Raw genomic sequence first — 21713 nt, 5'->3', positions numbered from 1 at the left:
GTCCAAAGAATGGAACTTACTGTTTACGAATTGTCCACGAGAAAAACGCACGCCGGCGATAGTACTCCAATCCGGAATTAGGTGAATCGCTCGTAATCAAATACCTCACCCACTTCTCACGACGGACGCACACTTCACTGACCAGTTCACCGATTGCGGCTGATTGCGGCAGCGCCCTTTGACGCTTATACCATATTCGTGCAAAGAATGAATCGAATAGGCTGTAGATTCCGCCAGGGGCGGCTCTACCATAAACCTATGCGGAAGCTTCAGCCTACAGGCCCCCTCTAAAACCCCTTCTTTATTGATTTTTTAATTCACGGAACAGTTAGAAACGGGGACAAAAATATTTGATCTTCAGAATTGACGTGGTTATACATCATATTGCATATTATATCAACTGTTTTCTATTATATAGAAGGGGCTAAATGTTAAAAAAAGCAGAAGAAACTTGTTTATCTAAGAGGGAAATGGTTGTCACAACATGAATTAATCTTTTCATGGAAACTAATAAAACGGAGACTTCTTACTATTGAAAGAAAAGTTCATTTTTAAAAATGTTATGCCTATGTTTCACTGTAATTTGTACAATTATACTGTTATATAATAAGATTAAAAATTAATATATTCAAAACACGATATTCTAAAATTGTAGGTCCATCACTGGACTCCGGATAACCTTTATAGTTTCTCAAAGAAATTTCTTCGCGATAACTCTAAATGGAATAGCTTTTTACGCGCAAGAATATTAAATTTATATTTAATAATTGTTTCAAAATTGGAGAAGATATTCATTTAATTTATTATTCTAATAATTGGACATTAACCTTGCAAAGTGTTAAGATGAATGAAGTATACGAGAAGCTAGCCTATGGGAGAAAGTTTCTGCGCGCTTAGCGTCGCGCAGGTATTGACGTTGGTTTAACACCCATGGCGGTTGTTTCAAAACACGCCCATATACGTAGAACGCGTACCAACTGCGGAAACTTAAATACGAGAACGCGAGACTAGGAAGTTGTTCAGGTTTCTTCCGGTACGGGGAAGAACCTTATTGTTTAATATGGAATTGTACTCTTTAACACGTTGACTGCCAGAGAAATACTCTTGAAAATTTCTGCTAGAATAAAATATTATTCAGACTATTAGAGACTACATAATCAAACATCCGTTGTGGTATTTAGTTTTGTAACTTCATCAAAATACATGAATTTCATTTAAATTCATTTCCTTTGAAGGTTAACTTTCAGTATTAATTTTTTTAGTTCTTCAGTGAAAAGCACTGTCACCCACATATGGGTGACGTGGCGATCAACGTGTTAAGACCCAAACCGGAAGGCTTCATAGATCCTAATCACCTAGAAAAAGATTTATTCTAAATTATACGAATAACGCCTACCTCTGTCACCAAGTGATTTATAAATTGAGTCTTCGAAGTTTTAAGGCTCATCCTTAATGACCAGACTTCCAAAGCTCGCGTATAAATCTTGAGCCTCGAGCCTAAAGGGCTTGAACTATACCGCGAACTCGGACGTCATTTCAAAAGCAATACAACAACACGCTCTTTCAGAGTTAACCGTATTTGATAACGATTTCTAATCGATCATTAATTCATTTTGCATAATAAAACCCTGGATCAACATAATGAATAACAATACCTAAATAATTTCATCGCGCGGCAATAAAATGGTGACGTTTAATCAATTAAAGAAGCGATCCAGCGATCGAACCGATTTCCCAAAAGAAGCGCAACGCGTGCGGACCTTCGGATGATAATTAACACGATAAATCAATTCCACCCAAGGTCACGTGCAAGACCGTGGAGTGGGGAAAATCTGCATTGGTGGGAGGATTGCGCAGGCTTGGTGCTTGATGGAGAAGACAGCGGCCATCTCTGTCGTTCCTCGGTCGTGCAGTTTTGATTAGAGAGCGTCTATCGCGCGTTGTAGCGCTCGTAGCGGCGACAGACTCAAAAATAGCTGAGGCCTCCTCGCAGGCTGGCAAACTCCCAACGGTCTATACTTGGACATCCCCGCGCCATGATTATTTATAGTGAGCGCGAGCGCGGCCACTGGCCTTCTCGTGAACTAACTAGCCGCCACCAAAGACGATTCGTCGCCCGTGACCTAGGCCCGCATTAATAACGATTACACCCCTGCGCTCAGGAATACGGCAGCTTAATCTCTCACCGCTGCTCCCAACGAATGCATGTCTTTTTGTTTGATCGCACCAGCTTATGAATGGTTTGCGTACACCTGAAATACGTGCGAGCTCTGTTGTACTTAACTGGACAGGCGCGCGTTTTAACGTTCAAGATCAGCTCGAAACTTTCAATCCTACGCTAGGATATCAGACGTATGCGTGATGTTGCTTTCGATAAGAAGATGCACACTGGAAGTCAGTTGTGATATGAAAGTTCTTAGACTATTAATGCATCCTACTGCGAATAACTTGCATAGCTATGTGTTTATGTCGGTGGTTCACGTACCAGAACTGATTTCCTGTTTTTAAGCTCAGAATCTATTGCTTTCCCTCGTCCGATGCAATACGAAGTTTCCCACCGAATACTATTCTCACACAAATGCAAATATACTCCATATCAATATTTCCAATATAGAAACACGACTAAGCTAATTTTTATTATCTAAAATGTAGTAAAGTGCTATAACTTTGTCTTCTTCCATAAAATGCCCTCCAGAAAGCACGGACACCGCTGGTTCGTGAAAAGACGATCCAACAACGATCACTTAACAATGTAAAAAGATATCCCGAGGTATGTCTTCGAATCTAGATTGAAACTTTCAGTGCTCCATATATAGCGCGAGCTCTCGCTCCTCGCGAGAAATCTGCTAATTAATTTGCACGGTTTTCCAGGAAGGTTTATTCCTGCGCGACTGAATGAAAACCGCTCGCGGCTTACTTTCACGGTCACGAAAAAAAGGCGAGTCTCGTTTTCCGTCCAGCGCATCGCTGCGATATTAATTTCGCGCCGCTTAACAGCCTCGTTGAATTCCTCTCGGCGAGCCGAGACCGCGACGGGAAAAATTTATCTGTCCTGCGCGAGATTTTAATGCTATGGCTGTCACTGTTTCTAATAATAACGGAAACAAAGCTAAGCCCGCTTGACGCTGGTCCAGAAAGCTGTATTACAGTGATCCGCGAGAGCATTTTGTTCGACGTGACAGAAACACCCTGTCTCTTTGCTTCGGGATCTTGTGCCATTTTATTGGTGTGCTGAGAAGGGAAAGAACGTTGTTTCAGAAAGAATATACCTTAGGGTTTAGGCCTAAGGAAACTATTGGGTTAGATGGAGATTAAGTTCAATTAAGGTGGAAACTTAGGCGTAATTCAGATAGAGACCTGAATTCAATTCAGGTGAAAACCCAAGTTTAATTCAGGTGGAGACCTGAGTTCAATTCGGGTGGAAACTCAAGCTTAATTCAGGTGAAGATCTGAGTGCAATTCAAGTGGAAACCGAGGCGTAATTCAGGTGGAGAGCTGAGTGCAATTCAAGTGGAAACCCAAGCTTAATTCAGATGGAGACCTGAGTTCAATTCGAGTAGGAAACCTAGGCGTTATTCATGCGGAGACCTGAATTCAATTCAAGTGGAAACCCAAGCTTAATTCAGGTGGAGACCTGAGTTCAATTCGAGTAGGAAACCCAGGCATAATTCAGGTATAGACCTGAGTTCTATTCAGGTGGAAATCCAAGCTTAATTCAGGTGAAGATCTGAGTCCAATTCAAATGGAAACCCAGGCTTAAGTCAGGTGGAGATCTGAATTCAATTCAGGTGGAAACCCAAGCCAAGAAACCCAATTTCAGGTGGAGAGCTGAGGTTAATTCAGGCCCAGTTGAATTATCCTCTGAAACAGTGAGATTCAAACTTGGACTATTACAAACTCAGAACTGTCTCTTTCACGTAGAAAGTTGTATCACTTGGTTGAATTACGGAGAAAGAGGACTGTATCGGAGACAAGTGTTTAAATTCAATGGAGCGAAGGCTACTTTTCCCAAGAGTGCATTTCATTAAAATTGAGCCGGTTTAAGTATGGGTAATTAAATCGCTGAAGTGGAAGCAACCCAATCAGGGCGATCTATCCTGCGGTGGAAGCGCGCTAATGGGCCGTGCACGCAATTAGGGACGCGTGTTTCCTCAAAAGCGCGTCTAAGGACCCCACAAAGCCGGCGTTTCAGTCGGACGAAACGGGATTCGCGGTATCGTGTATAAAGGAAGTCGAAAAGAAGCGGAAGTCATTTTCCGGGCAATGCGTTTGACGCAGTTTGGCATGGCCATGGTAATTAACGTGGTCCTACCATGAAACGTTCCTGAAATTCTGTTAATGAGGTTGTAATGTATGAAGTATCCGTTTCCTAGGTTGGAGCAAACGTATTTAGAAGAAAATCAATTCTTTTCAGCACATAGATAGAGAAAAAGTAAATTTTTTAAGCAAATGAATACTAATGCTAATAACTATTCACTATTAAAGAGCAATAATGCTTCCTGACACTTCATTATTCGCAATCACTTGAATATTTAACCACCAGTGATCTACATATCGAACAATATAATCATACCTGCTCGAAAAGAAAATATTAAACGAATATGGAGCCACAGACCTAACAGAAGACCCAACAGTTCTTGTGTGTTTTTTTTTAAGGTATTAAATAATAATTTTTATTAATGAAATGTAAATATATTACAAAGTATATCTTAAAGAACTATCAAAGAATTTTTGTTTTAAAAAAAGGTTAATTCATTTCGTCATAACAGGCGATGGCGTGGGTGGCCACTTGGTTTGCGGTGAGCAAGATTTCTTCGAACTGGTGCACCTGAAAACAAAACTAAAGGTAGATTTGGAGAATATATTAGACTAACGGGTCCCTGATCGAAGGATTTTTTATTTTCTTGTATACTTTTCTTTTTATTCTGTATTGAATTGCTTAATTTTAGTGAAAAAATTGAAAATCAACTTCAAATTTACGCCATCTTATTTTAAATTAATTTTTTCCAAAATCCTTCGTTCATGGACCCGCTAGACTAATCTATTTTCGAAATCTACCTCTGTTTTTGTTTTCAAGTAAACCAGTGTAGACAAATCTTGCTCACCGCAAACCTATGTTTTTAAATCATCGTCTACGTCATCGGCTGTTATGACGATATAAATTAAACGTTTCTTAAAACAAAAAATGTTGTTTAGTTCTTTAAAACATGCTTTATAATATACTTAATTGTTGCTTATCCAAATTATTATTTAATAACTAAAAAAAAATCACAAAGAAATGTCGTTTTTCCTCTTCCTGACTGCGACTAACCCCTTAAGCTAGCAGAAAGCGGTGCACGACTTTAGAAACGCGTGACGAGCGGTAACGTTTAATTAACAGAACTTATCGACAAGTTCTGATATACAACGTCGAGCCAGAGGCCTTCTACGGCCAGACGAGGAGTTACGAAACGTGATCTCGCGAGGATTCCACGGCTAATCGAGAAGGTGCAGCATTCTTGCACTTTCAGGTAAACACGGATGAAGTAAGAGCGGATTTCTAACTTGCCATTTCATCGGGACTCCCCTTCGCGTGTTATTCGCGTAGAGGATCGATGATATCCTTGGGGGAGATCATTAGTTGCGATTACTTCGCTACCCACGCACGAGTTGCATCTGCAAGTCAAACTGCTATGTTCAGAGCTGCTCGTCTAACCGAGGAAAAATTCATCTTTTAATATATCGGGTTGTCTGGAAAGTTCATATAGATTTTCGATAGGTGGTACGGCTCTGAATACATCGAAATGGTTGAAAACAAATAATATGTATACATCCCTTAAAAGGTAGAAAGCTTGTGAAACAAAATGGTACCTATGTAATTCAAGAAATATATATTAGGTAGACTGGAAAGTAATGTCGTTTTTTCAAATTTAAATACTTGTTTATCACTTACAGGATCATTGATTTTTATCGATCTGGCATTGAAAATTTGCACACTAGATGGCAAAAAGCTGTTAATAACGAGAGCGAATACATAATTAATTAAAAATAGATATTCATTTAAAATTTGTTTGGATTTAATGTAAAAAAAAACGACATTACGTTCCAGTCCATCTAATATCAAAATTCAAATGTGTCTTTGAATTTTTCTTAAAAATTGCCACGAACTTTCTACACAACCTAATACATCAGAGTATTTATATAGGTAAGTATGTGCATGTATTTTATAACGTGTATTCTATAGTATGTATAATATAATTGCAAAATGTATAAAAATGAATAAAATACTTGAAAAGACATCATCGAATTAGAAGGACAAATTTTAATTCTGTTATCACACGTGTACACGGAAGCTTGATGTGTCGCGGATAATTTTATCTCACACGATTAAGTCATGGTTCCACTTGCACAACAAGAAGGCATGAATATGCAAAAGTAGAAAGGAAACAGTTTAGCACCCAGTGGATATTTGACTAATTAATCAATTAAATCGTTTGCTTCCCAGTAAATGTCACAATCACCATGTGACAGTGATAACAAGAATTTTACAGACGATGCAAACTCCATTGTGATAATATTACGCATAAAAAAATACACCGCTGCACTTTAACTATCAAATATTGTCCACCATTATCAGAATCGTTGACTAACTAAACACAATGGCACAAATGATAATAAAAACCAGACTGGAACTATACGAGAGTTCTACTCACTTCTGCTCCACTCGAGCGTTCGCAATCACTTCGATACTTGAGAAATTACCCCGAAACTACGTCACGTACCGTGCCAATAGCGAAGTAACCGCAATCGACAGCTGTCAGTTGGTTCCAACGAAGCAACGACTGCCGTTAAGTTGTTGCCCTGTTGGAACTCGCTAATCCAGCAGTAACCGTTGTTGCAGCCTTCACGGTGCGTGGATTTTAACGACCGTTACCTCGCAAACGAACCTCGAAGATCGCCAAACGCGTTTCCTCCGATCAGAAGAAGCTAACCATTCGGGATGCAACGTGGCACGACCGTCAGAAGTCCGCGAGAACAAGCGATCTTATTCCAGCACTAATTAGACCAAGTTAGGAAACTAATTGACTCGTTATACCGTCTTCGTCGCTGCGCGTTATAATGCATGTAATTATTTATAAGCCAACGTTACGTTAGAGACGCTTTCGAGGCGCAAGTACGCACTGAGCTCGAGTCGAGCAGAGGGTGAAACGTGAAAGTAGAGTTTCTTGGGTCTGATCGTTTTTTTCTTTGAAAATTCTTGTCCGCTGGAACGAGGTGTTCGAGCTGATGTGACATTTACGAGTGGATATGTTTCCTGATTGCGCGCGAAAAACGGGGGAACTTGCGAAGCCAGTTTCCTAGGCCGATTGACAGAATTTGCGTGGCTAAATCTAAGCTTCGTTGGAAGTTCAATAAAAAATTAAGAATTAATGTCAAGTACTAGGCTGCACTAGCAATCGTGGTTATTTCGTTGGAGCCTGGAACAGAATCTTTCTTTCGCAAACAGAATTTGTTTTCGAAGAATAGCTCATCGTATGTCTCATCGTATTACATTAGGTAAGCTGCATTCCTCGACTCTATTCTTCTATAGAGACAAGAAAAAGTTTTGCTCAAACTGCCAACCTCCTCAATAAAAAAGAAAACAGTTATTAGCTAACTAGTATTACCATGCACCTAAATAATACAAGATTACTGTTCTAGGAATAGCCTATGACTAAACCAACCCGACAGGCCTGAAGAGTTAGTAATCATCAGCAACACTGTAACCAAACCATTCTAATTCCGTATCGATTTTCCCCCTACGCATCTTCGTTAACATCTCGGATCTCGAAGCAAAGCCATCGGAAATCGTTGAAAGAGATTAATGTCGATGGGCAACTGTTCCCGCCAAAAAACTGTTACACGCAAATTGTTTCCACTCGTACAGCGCAAACATCGAGACGTTTGTTTGGCTTCCGCGATTCTCGAGTAAATGTATCCTTCCGATCGATGCATACCTAGAGTCGATTTGTGTATAAACAGATCCTTATTGGCGACCCGCCAGCTCTGTCGCGAAGCTATTGAAACCGATTTGGCCCCCGACGGGACACGCCGGTCCCGTAATCGTGAAAGTGTATCGATCTCCGTGATCTAGGCCATCGTGTCACCTTTTCAGTCCGCGGACGATCAGCTGTAGAACGGGTCTTCCGCTTTCTTGCGTCCAAAAGCGAGGAAACGAGATTGCAAACAGTTATGGTTCGTAGATTCTCGAGGGTTGGTTCATCTAATTTTTTCGGAGCAGGCTTGAGGGCTTCAAAGATTCCTATTGGTCTCTTCTAGCAATAATAATGTGATATAAACAGGTACTTCGAAAAGAGAGAAAGGAACGTAACTTTGTTTCGAATGGACGTCGATTTGCTGGTCATGTGGTTAACTATTTTAATCAGCTGAACGTTAGGAGGGCGTTTTGGTCGAATATTGAGGTGTTACTCCATTGGAAAATGATTTGGCATTGAAAAATGGGTAAGAACTTGCTGGAAATTGGACAATTTTCAGGGTCAGTGATTTTCTTCGGAGGATAAGTTTCCTTTCAGCACTTTCTATTGATTAGCCTCGCTTTCGCTTTCTTTTCGACACGCCTCAGTAATAAATAAGAATTCTAAAAGGATCTCCGAAGAAAACCATTGCTTGCTCTTCTAATTCTAAGCATTAGTGCAGGACAGCCATGTCTATGTATGTAGCCATTGCAAATGGTAATTTCTAATGTGTTGCATGAAAGTTAAGCTTATCAAAGAATGGGGATGATTTACAATGAAATAGTTTATCTAATAAATTGCCAGACAAATTGCGTATAATATTCATCCTTGAGAAGACTACCTAAAAAGCATCCAAAGTCCGACCAACAGCTCGCGATGAATTCCGCAAAATAGCATGAGCTAACCGCTGAACCAAACATGGACCACTGGGATATTATCTACCTGTTAATTTACACAAGCACGAATCAGTTCACCAACTGTGGAATTCGCGCGAAATGCGGATTGAAACATCCAATGAGTGAAATCGAGCAATTCAAACGGGAGGAAAGTGATTTGGTATGGCAACGTATGTAACTGGGAGAGTCGCTATAGTCGAAAGGAAACAGAAGTGGAGATACCTATATCATCGACAGGATCTTAACAGTTTTTATAGCTCATTTCCAACCTTCAGACAGAATCTTTGAATTTTCTTAAGTGTTAATATTTTTTTTTAAAGTACTCAAATAACTGCTTCTTTGTGGAACAAAAATTGAACTTTGTATGATAGTCTGTATGATAGTCTGAATAAGCATACCAGAATTTGTCATTTACACTTTTAAAATCATTCGCTAGTATTTTCCAACCTTTAGACCACCTACCCAACAGAATCTTTTAATTTTCTTAAGTGTTAATATTTTTTTTAAATTGCTGAAATAACTGCTTCTTTGTGAAACAAAAATTGAACTCTGTATGATAGTCTGAATAAGCATAGCTTTATCGAACAATTTATCATTTGTACGTTTAGAATAATTCATTTTAACCTTTTAAAGGGTCACGAAAAAACATATCGCTCTACATTTTTGACTCGTTTGTGCGTGACTAATTAGCCATATTAGATTCGTACACTTCTTGCATAGATCAGAAGGTCTCGCTTGACGTTCCTCCGTGTGGCAGAGTTTCCTGTTCGCGAGCACGTCGGTTGTCGTAGGTCAGCGATTCTCGATACGATCTTCCGGTCTTTCTACGTGACTTATAAATACATTGACGGCGCGTTCCATCAGCGATCGACGAACGCAGAGCGACGCCATGCGCGTCGAGGCGCATAGCAGAACGCGGAAAACGTTCCTGAACGTTTCGACGGTACAGGATGCTCCAAAACAAAAATATTAACACCTACATATGAGTACCTTTCTTAGAAAAAAGAACTAAATACATAGTCTATCATAAATCTTGGTCTCTACTTGGTCACTTTGTTTATATATTCTTGGAAATACTACTTGACCACGCGAACCAAAATGTCAGCAGTATTCACCACAAAGTATTTCTAAATCACAAATTAATTTCATTAATTCTAGAATTCCAGAAAATACCATACATGTTTCCTCTAAAATTTCAATCAAGCTCAGCATCAATATTCACTATACAATTCTAATAAATCGTCAATTAATTTCGTTAATTTTGCCTTTGTTACTCACATCAAGCCTCAGAAAATATCATGTATTCCACTAGAATTTCAGACACAAAGAGAAATTTAGAAGAGAAATTTCCAACTAGAATTCTCTACTTTTCAACCACGCAATTTTGGAACGCCCTGTAATAGCACCCCATGGAATTAAATCAACGAAAATCGGCGACGAGGGTGGAAAGGAAAGCGTTGTTTGATCGATCGAGCCATTTGTACAATTAATTGATGCTGCCGTTTGGCTGCTAGCCGCTGTATTATGTCACGTAGGCCGCAACAATAATGGCTTGCGAAACGAGCCACCGTGTGCAGACCAAATATTGGGACGTCGTTAATTAACAGCAGTTTTCTTTAATGGTCACCCATGCCAGTGAATGCGCGCGCGTTGATCAATTATCGCGACGGATCGAACGATGCTGCATTATTCGTCGACCCAATGAATAATCCCGACGAGATGTAATTGAGAAGAATCACCGTAAAACTTGTACACGTGCTCGCGATACATCGGACCGATTATTGCCGCGACGAAGTTTCGTTTATTGTTCGTTGGCATACGCGTCGCAATTAGTACGAGAAATTAATACTAAATTGATTTATGGGACATCAATGGGGCCTAATTGATGAACTAGGCGAAATAAAAGGCAGCGATGGTGGAGAGTTGTCGAAACTGAGGAGTCTATCGAAAGCAAAGTGGATTACTTTGGGTTCTGACAGGATCGTTTAGTGATGATGAGATTAACAGTTGTTAATTTGTTATTTATATGGTGGTTCTTGGATTGAAAGGAAATTTTGAAACGATGGGATGATGATATAAAATGCAGAAAATGGCGATAGTGAGGAAAGTTGATTCTTATGTGAAACTGAGAAATTTCCTGAAACCGAAGTGAATTACTTGCTTCTGAGAAGATTATTTAGTGATAACGAGATTGAATTGAGATAAACGAGACGTTGAGATCAACTTTCTACTCCTTTTTTCCATCCTAATTTTCCACGTTTCGAAGACCATGTGTTCTTCCATGCGAGTGGAGATTGAAAATGATACGGTTCCAGTCATGGCGATATCAATGAATGGTAAGGTGATCGCACTGTGCATGTAACGATATACATTTAGGTGAAATTGAATATCAAAATGTTTGAAGATCGAGATCAACTTTCTAACTTCATTTTTATGGCTTCCAGTTTCCTTCCAACATTCGTGTTATTTTCAAATCTCCCTCAATGTTGACAAATATTTATTACAAAAGACAGGTGTTTATTCGTCAAACTATGAGCGTCTGAGGATCAAACTAAACTTACTGAAGAGTTCTGAAAGAGTTAAGTGAAATAACACACCTCGAATAAACATCTAACGCTGTATGTAAAATGAAACGAACCTTTATAAAATAACGAATACCTCAACCATTCAGTTTGCTTCAAGGACCCACGTCAATCAAACACTGTTCGTTTATTTCTATCATACACTCCTGAATATTAGGCTGCTGCACGACTTCTTTACGAGTAATTATTTCAAATATTTTTCTAATTTAATGTTTAGTGACTGAACTCGTCCAACAACCTAGTGCTCGATCTTCTCGCATCATTTTTCACGCATAAAATTACTTACTCGACAGGAGTTAGAAAAACGTCGACCTTCGACTACCAAGTTCCCTGAAGGAGCACGTCGATCGTGGATCGATCGGTAAACTGAACGATGAGGCTAAAGGAAGACACCAGGAGTGGCACGCGTACCAAGACGAGGCCTCTGGAGCTGGAGCGCTACTAAACAACTGACTTTTATGCTGGAGGCTCGACGAGTGGACGCCGACATGAGCTGTAGTGGTATTGTGCGACACGCTAGCTAGCAAACAGCGATGGAATCGAGCTACCATAGAATTCCCCATACACGAGATTCAGCAGATTTATACTATTTTGCTCTGTCAATTTAAAAGAAAATTAAAAAAGAAGAAAAAGATTAAATGGAATGCACATAGAAACAAACGTCTAATCCTGAATTTTAAAGAGAACATTTGTTTCACACAATGGCGAAACATTGGTGAAATATTCATACACAGCAAGGTTGTTTTATTAGGTCGTCCCATAAGTTCATGCCACTTATTTTTCTGTTACTCAAATTAATATATGAAACGTACCTTTATGTGTTGTAAAAAAAGGTAATGTCTCTCGTTTTACAATATTTTTCCACCTTTCTGACATAGTCAATATACAGTCACTATACAATTTCTGTATCATTTTTTTTTTTTACATATTGGCTCAGTCTGCAGCACGAACTTGTGGGACGACCTAATACTTTGAATTTTATTTTTATGTAAACAGAAATTTAACATTGAATCTTAAAGTGAAATGACTGGAGAAATATTGCTTTAATATTCTAAATTAAATCGTAGTTTCTATGCACATCTTATGTAATCATTGTTCTTCCTGATTAATTATCAAGATTTTATTTAAATTATAGTGCACCTTGAAAATAATTTTTCCATCTACCAACCTCCAAATTTTCCCAACCCATGCTTTAGTTTTTCGAGATTCTGTATCGCCCTGGTGTAATTTATTTATCATAAAAGACAGTTTGGCAAGTATTTAATTTGCTCGGGAGTTTCTTTAGAGATACTCGAATCCATCGCTACTAGCAAAGTCTACAAACAACCAACGATTGCGTTCAACGACTTTCACTGCTCGCCCCGAGCGCCTCCATAGACGGAGTGGCTGGTTTTTCATCGTTTTCACGCGGGAAAAACGCAATCGTAATCGTTACCCCGTTCGTGGCAATTAAGGACGTCCGCTTTTCAACCTGGCTTAACTCGATTTGCCTCCGTCCACGTGAATGGCTGCTATTAGCGGGAACGCCAGAAGCGACTGCTTCGAATTACGCGATGGATGGGACTTGAAATTATGTGTTAAATGTACCAGCAAGAGTTTATGTACGGGACGACTCGTAATTGCATGTGAACACTTCAAGAGAAACATGGTGAGCAAACACGGTTGAGGTTCTCTACAAGGGAGGATATTCTTCTTAATGAGAGACATCACATTCTGTTATTTGTTATGCACTTTTATGACAATTGTATATCATACATTTTTGAGGGGAAAAAATAGGTATTCTAGGCAAGAAATACTTTGACCTCTTTGAATGAGTGCAACTCAATGTGATTAAAATTAATGAACTAATGTGCTTCTGCGGGGAACATACAGTGGGTGTAGAATGTATTCGTACACCGATCAATTTACCAAAAAACTTTTGTGTGAAATTCTAGTTTCTTAACTTTTTTTTTTGTAATCAATGATATGTTACATATTCTCGGAAGTCTCTAAAGTAGATATAGTCCAAACAACATTTACTAGTTAATATAATTTGTGAAATTAACAAAAAGATGCGAAAAGTGGGTAAAAGTATAGAAGCAATAAGTATTTGTACGATTCTTACGACGAACCATTTACAGTAGAGTTTGTAACGTAAACATATTAGTTCATTGCTCCGTACGAATTAGAAAACGTCATATTTCCAGTAAATTACTTTTAAACAGTTGTGCGAATATTTATTACTTCGATATTTCTATCGATTAATTGTTTTTTTCTTGTTAATTTCACAACTTACATAAATAGCTATTCTGTTTGTAATCTATCTATTTTAGAGATTTTAGAGAATATGTAGAATGTCATTGTTTATAAAAAATAAGTTAATAAATTACAATTTTACACAGTTTTTTTGGAAATTGATCGGTGTACGAATATTTTCTACACCCACTGTAAATGTTTCCAAAATTGTAACTTTGGACTTTCAAACGTACAGAATGTTGAATGTAAATAATGGTATGTCGTCATTGCGCTATGAATGAATCTTAAGAAAAGGTATGAAGTATCACGTGAGAAAATAAAGGAGAATATATAAAATATAAGAGGATTGTGTAGAAGGGAGAAAAGGAGAATTAATGTACAGGTGGAAGAAAAGAAAAGTATTATGTAAGAATTAGAATAAGCATGGTCATAACCAAATTAAGTCATGTACTAAACCTCGAGTAGAATAAATAGAACCATAACCACACATTATCATCATTAAACAACAATATAACAGAATAAAACAGGACAAATAAAGATTACACTTTAATCCTCATCGATAATATTTAACATTCATACCTTCATTCAACCTCCCCCTAATACTAATTTACTCGATACAATACGAGCATTTCTGTAAACTATTCATCCCTAAAACGTTATTGTTATAGCGACTGAACTATAGCATCGGGAAATATTAATATACTTATAATTAGACTGTGGATCTTTATGCAAAATAAAATCTTTGTAAACGTACCTATAAAAATTGAACCTAAATAGGAATTTATTTTATTCTGCAAATATTATAACATGAACTTTACTTTCAATCTTTTTTATATTCTTGCATATTGTTTACATTTTGTAGGTTGTTGCACATTCAAATTTCCTATAAATGCATAAAGATCCGCAGTCTACTTATAATATACACTTTGTTGTTATCGATCTACAATTCAGATCTCATAGATCGATAACGAACGATCGAACGTTTACCTGGAAAATATCAAACGCGAGAAAGCAACTCGATAATCGCGAAGAATGTCGCAGAAAACGCTGAAAAAAACGTGTCGTCGAGGGAATGAGGAGAGATGCGTTTGCAAATGATCTTGAGATTTCCGCGGCATTTCTACCTAACTGCCAGTATATGTAGGTGCGATGAGGTCACTCCGCGAGACTGCGAGATGATATCACTCGAATCTCGAGGAGCAACGATTTGTTTACAAGGCGTGAAATAATTTCTTGGGCCGTTATTGTTTTCGAGATTCACGCTTCGAGCGCAAGGTGCAGCAAATATGGCGCGAGGACAGTATTATCGCGCTCCCAATGCAACGTTTACGTATTCGCGTTACGTCGATGAGCAGAAATGAAAACTGGTATTACGATCTATTCTTTTCGTTCGTGGTACAAATAGTCGAATAAATAACGAATAGAACTGACTGATAACGCTTTATTCTCGAGTTTATTATTTCGATACATTGAGTATTTCAAATTCTGATTACTATGTTTCTATTTATCATTGAAGATATTTATCTAAATAAATATTTTACTCGTACATATTCTCCTGATCGCAAACACTTCTGAAAACGCAGGAAAGGTACTTTATGCAACGTTCAGGAAAGACACGTGGACGTTTTTAATCGTATTTTTAGTCCTCATCGATGCTCACCTGGTGCATTAAACCAAGCAAATGATGCATCGGGTTGAAATGTCACTTCAAATGCCACAAAGTTGTTATTCAGTCACCTATTTACGTCATTACATCGATAACTCATAATAACGACGCTGTCGTAAGCAGACACGAACCAGCGGACCAGTTGACCAATAGGAGAATTATGGCAATAATAAAGCTAATACAAGACGATTGGTTTTTTATCGAGCGTGTTCCGCGATAAAGCGACAAGGTTCCTGTCACTCGGCGATAAAAGGAATTAGACAGGTAAAACAGTCCATTGGATCAAATCTAATTAGCAGCGCTATTCAACCAGCTAGTAGAATTTTTATAGCTAGGAGATCCTGAGCTATAAAATAGCTAGTAACATACTATCCAATTTTCCAATTTGTATCGCCACGGCTTATAATAATATTTAAGGTATACTTGCTAGATACGTTGGTTAAGTATTATGCGAGTAAAATCTTAGTCAAGTAAATGCCATGTAAATATATTCTATAAATTCATATCTATTTTGATTTAATAATCGGTACAATTTTTTTGGTATTTAATTTTTCGAACAAGGGATATTTGTTCAACGTTTATTTGCGATTCCGCTATAGTTTCTATTTGGTTTCTGTTATCGTTTCCCTGTTGACGGGGCTTTATTCGAATGGTAAACTAACTCTGGGTAGCAGGTTAATTAATTGCATCCTCGTTTCGACGCAAATAACAATAGGTCGTAACAAAACCGGAGGGAAAGGTACACAACGGTGACCTTTTCGCAAGTTAGTTTCCCACGCGTGGGTGCCACCCACCGAGTGGCAAACTGGTTCGTCGATAGCGATCAGACCCTAACAGAAGTCTCCACTTCGATAATAAAATCACGACCGATTATCGATCTGTTTTAGATGTAACGAAAAAGACTTTCGCAGGCTAAATCGAGAAATTACTCTAACAATTCTCGAATTGTTTATTAGGCATCCCTCTTAAAAATAAAAGATGTTTTAAGCTATTCATAATTAACTCAGTACTTTTTTTTATTTTTTCAAACACACTTCGTCCAACTAGAAAACGCACGAAATCACGGTAGATTCTCGTGTGTCTAAAAAATACTAATACTGCACAAACACTTCTCAAACTATTTTTTCCATGATTCATTAAGCCTCTAATAATTAAAATCAGTCGCCTCCAAGTAAAACTTAAGAAACATGAAGACATTAAATTAATCGATACCACTTCTTAAAATTTTAATATAATTGAGAAATTAGAGAAGGTGAATCGTTTCGTGTTGCGAATATGATGTTAGTCTCCACAAATTGTTTTATCTGACTCACCTGGAAGAAAAGAGAGGGCCCGTCGCGTGTGCAGTGCAATTGAGCGTTCAGGAAGCACTATAACTTTCGGATCAGCGACTGTTATCGACGCGTGACGGATGTACGAATGATTCGCGTGACGGGAAGATGCCTGTCATTTGGTCTGTCGGCGACATTAGATACGCCGGCCAATGCGTCCTCAGGGTCTATTAATTTTGTCCGCAAGGAGAGAGGTCTGCTTAGAGCCGTATCGAATGCATCTGAAATGCGTTCCGAGATAGATTCGGCGACAGAATGCGGAGCAAGGCTTTTCACATCCGATATGCGACCACGTCCGCGTGCATGCGTTCAATGTTAACCGTGAGAACGTACTCTCGAAGGTAACACGCACGCCTAAAACAAAATCGTAATGCTTTGTCTGCGAGTATTGGTAATTAGGATCGATCATCTTCGATGTCACTTTTCTGCTTTCGAATGAAAAATGATTTAGGAAGACCATGAACAATTCTACTGTTGCTTTGATTATTTGTATATTATAGTATTTAAGGTGGTAAATGCTACAAGGTGCGTTAAAATATATAATAGAATATCGAATACACACGATAAGATAGCTACAAGATTAATAAATAATAGAACAATTAGAATTTTTGTTTATCTGGAACAAAATGTATAGAACATTGATGCGTGTTATAATTAAATATTAACAGTTTCGCTGCGGATGACACACATGTGCGTTCAACTGAAAATATATGGTTGTTTTTATTACTTTTCAGTTTTCATTTTTTTTGTTCGGCAATCATATTATATATGAAATAAGTTACCACAAATATATGTTTTTCAAAATGATCATATTAGAAGATTTGTAAGAAATTTTTCATTAAAAAGAATATCATAATTGCAGCACCCAGCGAACGGCTACTTATTTTCGTCCGCAATGGAAGTGTTAATATTAAGGTGGTAAATACATAATGTATTAAAATATATAATAGAATATTGAATACGTTCCACGACAAGATAGCTACAAGATTGATAGATAATAGAACAATTAGAATTTTTGTTTATCTCGAACAAAATGAATAGAATATTGATACCTGTTATAATTAAATATTAAAGCTTCTAGATAAGACTCCAAATTATAATACGTAGGATTAATAACGCTTCAAATTTAATTTACAAAGTTCACCAAGTTTTCTCCAACTAACAGGTCAACCTTTCTCTTCGTTCGGATACCAGACCGTAATTACATAAAGGGGGTACTTTAATATACCTAATCAGACCAGTTCTTGCTTTCCACCATAATTATTCGATGAAGCTATACTATGATAGATTGATAACCAGATGGAAGTCCCACTCATCTGTCTTAATAAAACCGTATTATAATAATTGACATTCCAACGGGATATTTAATACCGTGTAATGATATTGCGTTTAAATATTTAATGCGTTAAAATAACGCGAAACAGTGGCAGTCGCGGAATAATGAGCGGAATTGAACGGGGAACAGATCGCGGAATTCCATTCGTGCGGTTCCAGCGGTCCGAATCGCGCGGATTCCGGGGATTTTTGGTTCTCCGACTTCCGTTAGATATTTACACGAACGATTCTTTGGTATTCCACTTCCTCTGTATAATTATATTCACCCCTAACCCTCGCGGGAATTCCATTGGTCCGTTCGAACGATTTTTGGCCGCCCCTTAGGGTTAGGTTTGGGTTAGAGTGGCTACCATTCTTTCTTAAATGGAAGTCTAAACACATGCTCGTACTTTAGTATTAATTACTAACATTCCTGTCGTGTTCTTTCAAAAGAGGCTTGTATATACATATACATTAATAACTACCATTTTAGATAACTAGTAAATTTAAATATATTTTATCCTCTGGATGTTTAACATGGATTCCATTTTTATATTTTATATATTCATGCATTTGTACAGATCCTTAAATATTGGAAAATATTTACACTCGTCATCGATGCATAAATATCTTCAGTCTAATGATAACCTTCCAAAAATCTGCCCCTGAGAAGTCTTCCTAACATTCCCTCAAAAAGACCCACCTCTTCTCTGATCATTTTCTCATTCTAAACCCCTCTCATCAAAATCTAAATTTAAATATATTTTATCCTCTGGATGTTTAACATGCATTCTATTTTCATATTTTATATATTCATGCATTTGTACAGATCCTTAAATATTGGAAAATATTTACACTCGTCATCGATGCATAAATATCTTCAGTCTAATGATAACCTTCCAAAAATCTTCCCCTGAAAACTCTTCCTAACACTCCCTCAAAAAGACCCACCTCTTCTCTCATCATTTTCTCATTCTAAACCCCTCCCATCAAAATTTAAATAATCGCGCATACTACCAACCCCAAATCACACGCCAATTTCGTTTATGATTGATACAAATCGCCAATGAGCGTTTAATAGGACCAGGAGAATAGTCAGACGCATTCATCACATCGTTTCGTCTCTTCCATCTCCATGATCGATTGTCAAACGTATCTCGACGCTTTTGTGCCGCGAGCATCGATTCACGCGATCGACTCATTCACCAATCGTAAAACTTCTCACGATTCTCGGCGTTGTTCCGATAGAAAAAGTTACCCATTGATCGTTTTGCTGTCGCGCAAGCGCTGACAATGGTTCTTTCTTTCTTCGATCATTCATGACCGGAAGTTCGCGTCCATTATCAGGAACCACGACGAACTGCTTCCAGGTATCGTTGACGATATATTCGAGCCAACAAAGGGACGGAAAATAAAATTCCACGCGCGTCACGGTTGCGGTTTATAAGCGGACGACATGTGAACGCGTCTCGCGTGACTCTTTGTCCGGCTTCGACCATGGGGGCTCGCGAGGCCGAGTCCTCCTCTTCCCTCGAGATTTGGATCTTGTTTCATCTTCGTGGACAAACGTGTCGCAATTACAGGAATTACGGTAAGCCTCCTCTCGTTGATCCGGATGCTGCGTTAGCTGATAGAGTTCCAGTTTTAAACCCCTTTGAAGAGGGAGTATCGACTCCATTCTGTAGAGATAAATTTATATTGTAAGGGTACATTTAGGTGGTCCATTGTTTGTTCATAATTTTTCAGAGGGAATTTACGATTCCTTGTTCATTTCTCCCTGTACAACATTGTATGTATTCTTTAAGAATTTTTTATATCCAACATGAATCAAAACTGATTTTTTACATTGTGATACTTAATAAATTCCTTGCATACAGGATCATTGTACGGGTAAGTACATATTGGTGAATCAATATTTATCTAGAATAAGTAGATCTATCTCTCTTCAGATTTTCTTCTGAATATTACATTGAAAAAATATTGCGGAACTGCATCAAGAATTCTACTTCGATTGTAATTTATTTAATTAAAAATGGCCTGCGTAATTTTCAAGTTTCGATATTAAAGACGTAGTTTCCTTTATCGTGGAGCATTACTCGCCACTGCCATAAACGAACGAGATAAACACGCGCGTGATTTATTCTAGGAATAAGAAACTTATGTAAATGGTTGAGCAATTGAATGTCAATGCTGCAGACCTAACCCACTGCACTTCTTGACACTGCTTGATTCGTCTGCTTATCACGTCCTCCATACAAGGAACAGGTAAGAATTCAAATTTACACCTGCAAATTTACACGATAAATAGCACTTTGAGTTTCTTGAGAAACCTATTCGACTTATTTACCCGGTGGTCCGAAATTGGTGGGACTATCTCGAGCAGAATTTTGTTTAGTCTCATATGGAACATTTCCTCTTGGACAGGACGTCCATTCCGCGATCGAGAATCGCACGGAAACTTATAAATTTCGATTCATATTTTTGTTTACGCTGTTTCGAGTGCTCCTCTCGCGAGTTCGCCTCTGTAAGTCGTCGGTAGGCGAGAAATATTTTTAAACGATCGAGGTTCGAGACGTTTCCGCCATCGATCCGCGCGTGCAGAGGCTCCGCCATTGAGATTTACCAGCGCTAAATTTAAATTGAATTGACACGCGGGATTATTTACGTGCCACTCAACCCAGATCAACGATGGAGTGTTTCGCACCCAGTGCATTCGAATTGTCGATGGGATGAATGCGGGACAAATTATTCCTTTGCTCGGAAAATGTTCGACAATTACAAATGAAAAACTCGATTACTCTTAAAAAGAGCAATGCTTTCGAGTGGGATTAACAGGTAATTCTTGATTGAGTGTAAAGAGCAATATTCCACTTAAAAGAGTCTTGAATATTCGCATGCTTTAGTTAGGACTTAGAAAAACATTCTACAACCCACAGAGATATCCACGTTAATAGCACTTCAAAGAGCCTGAAAACACTGTACAGTGATTTCTCGCGGTTGTTAAATGTTATTTCGGCTGGCAAGTCGACTCAGCTGTTGCGTTTGTAAAAAGGTGCACGAAAATTTCGCGACGCAGACGGTGGATTCTTGGCGTTTTTATTTCATTTCATTCGCAAAACAAGTGACATTCGCACGAGTAGGGAAGTATTCTCGCAGAGTATTCTCATCGTCCAAGGTCACGCGAGATCTGAAAATACGCCCATGAAGCGATCGCGCGAGTCGAAATAGCGACGCTGTTCGCGGATGTATTTTTATAAACGCGAGGGATGTGGCGGGAGGCGGGGGTGTACACCTCCAGCATCTCTTTTCACAAAGTAAAGATCAAAGACCCCGTCTCCCACGAGGACTTTTGCCCACGACGATCCTCGAGAGTTTCACGCGTGACTTTACACGCGAACCGATCGCATCGAGCATGTCTCTCGAGAATTCATCCCCTGAAAGGGAAGCTGGCCTCAGAAACATAAGTTGAAACAAATTTTGTTTTCATTTTATCGAGGAGAATATCAAATTAATCCTTAGAAACCTTTTAAAATACATATTGCACTCGCTAAACCTGAATTCTATCGAAGAGGTCTCTTCTAAGACACAATGGTATGATTAATTGATTTCATGAATGAAAAAGTCAACCTTCCACTAGTGGCATATGATTTTATGATAGCGAAACTATCAGTCTTTAGTTTACGTGATGCAAAATC

At 38.4% G+C, this 21713-nt stretch overlaps 1 protein-coding gene and 2 long non-coding RNA genes across 11 annotated transcripts in view; 2 read left to right on the top strand and 1 right to left on the bottom strand.

The window, feature by feature from the left end:
• The window catches only part of LOC128874483 (tropomodulin), a 74701-nt gene that overhangs the window by 11163 nt on the left and 41825 nt on the right, over window positions 1-21713 (bottom strand). The window contains exon 1 of one of the 8 annotated variants that reach the window (XM_054119330.1): window positions 16687-16826. The exons of 5 other annotated variants lie outside the window; for them this stretch is intronic. The gene's annotated coding sequence lies outside the window, so the exon portion shown is untranslated. Of the gene's footprint in view, window positions 1-20; window positions 182-11758; window positions 11901-16686; window positions 16827-21713 lie in introns of those variants that run through there. 2 more of the 8 variants (XM_054119329.1, XM_054119328.1) reach the window with 2 other exon arrangements.
• LOC128874485 (uncharacterized) lies at window positions 6813-9609 on the top strand. 2 transcript variants are annotated; one of them, XR_008456650.1, is made up of 4 exons: window positions 6813-7536; window positions 7681-8214; window positions 8322-8481; window positions 8799-9609. It is a non-coding gene; the product is annotated as an uncharacterized LOC128874485 (long non-coding RNA). The 2 variants fall into 2 exon arrangements; XR_008456649.1 differs by having other exon boundaries at window positions 7681-8481.
• LOC128874487 (uncharacterized) overlaps window positions 16915-21713 on the top strand; it is a 7586-nt gene continuing 2787 nt past the window's right edge. Inside the window, exons 1-2 of the long non-coding RNA XR_008456651.1 lie at window positions 16915-19908; window positions 20165-20283. This is a non-coding gene — a long non-coding RNA (uncharacterized LOC128874487). The remainder of the gene's footprint in view (window positions 19909-20164; window positions 20284-21713) is intronic.

The sequence above is a fragment of the Hylaeus volcanicus genome, chromosome 3 (assembly GCF_026283585.1).
Source record: "Hylaeus volcanicus isolate JK05 chromosome 3, UHH_iyHylVolc1.0_haploid, whole genome shotgun sequence".
Taxonomy (NCBI): domain Eukaryota; kingdom Metazoa; phylum Arthropoda; class Insecta; order Hymenoptera; family Colletidae; genus Hylaeus; species Hylaeus volcanicus.
This window is presented reverse-complemented; position numbering and strand designations above follow the sequence as displayed.